The 209-nt window shown below is 27.8% G+C and overlaps 1 protein-coding gene across 1 annotated transcript in view; it reads left to right on the plus strand.

The window, feature by feature from the left end:
- The window catches only part of LOC122079699 (protein unc-50 homolog), an 11,996-nt gene that overhangs the window by 2,460 nt on the left and 9,327 nt on the right, over nucleotides 1-209 (plus strand). The gene's annotated exons all lie outside the window — the stretch shown is intronic.

Consider the following 209-nt stretch of genomic DNA (forward strand, 5'->3'; position numbering starts at 1 on the left):
AAAAAAAAAAAAAGAAGGATTGTAAGACCAAAATATGCTAGTAACAGTAGACTACTTAATACTATGTTTTGGCACCTATTTATAATTAAGAACTACACTAACAACTAATGGAAGATATCCAAACTGAATTAGACATTTAGACCAGACTCATAACCGACTCATTGAAAATGCAAAATTTTTACTTGATCCAAAATAAGTAGGAAAAAAAA

The sequence above is a fragment of the Macadamia integrifolia genome, chromosome 5, assembly GCF_013358625.1.
Source record: "Macadamia integrifolia cultivar HAES 741 chromosome 5, SCU_Mint_v3, whole genome shotgun sequence".
Taxonomy (NCBI): Eukaryota; Viridiplantae; Streptophyta; class Magnoliopsida; order Proteales; family Proteaceae; genus Macadamia; species Macadamia integrifolia.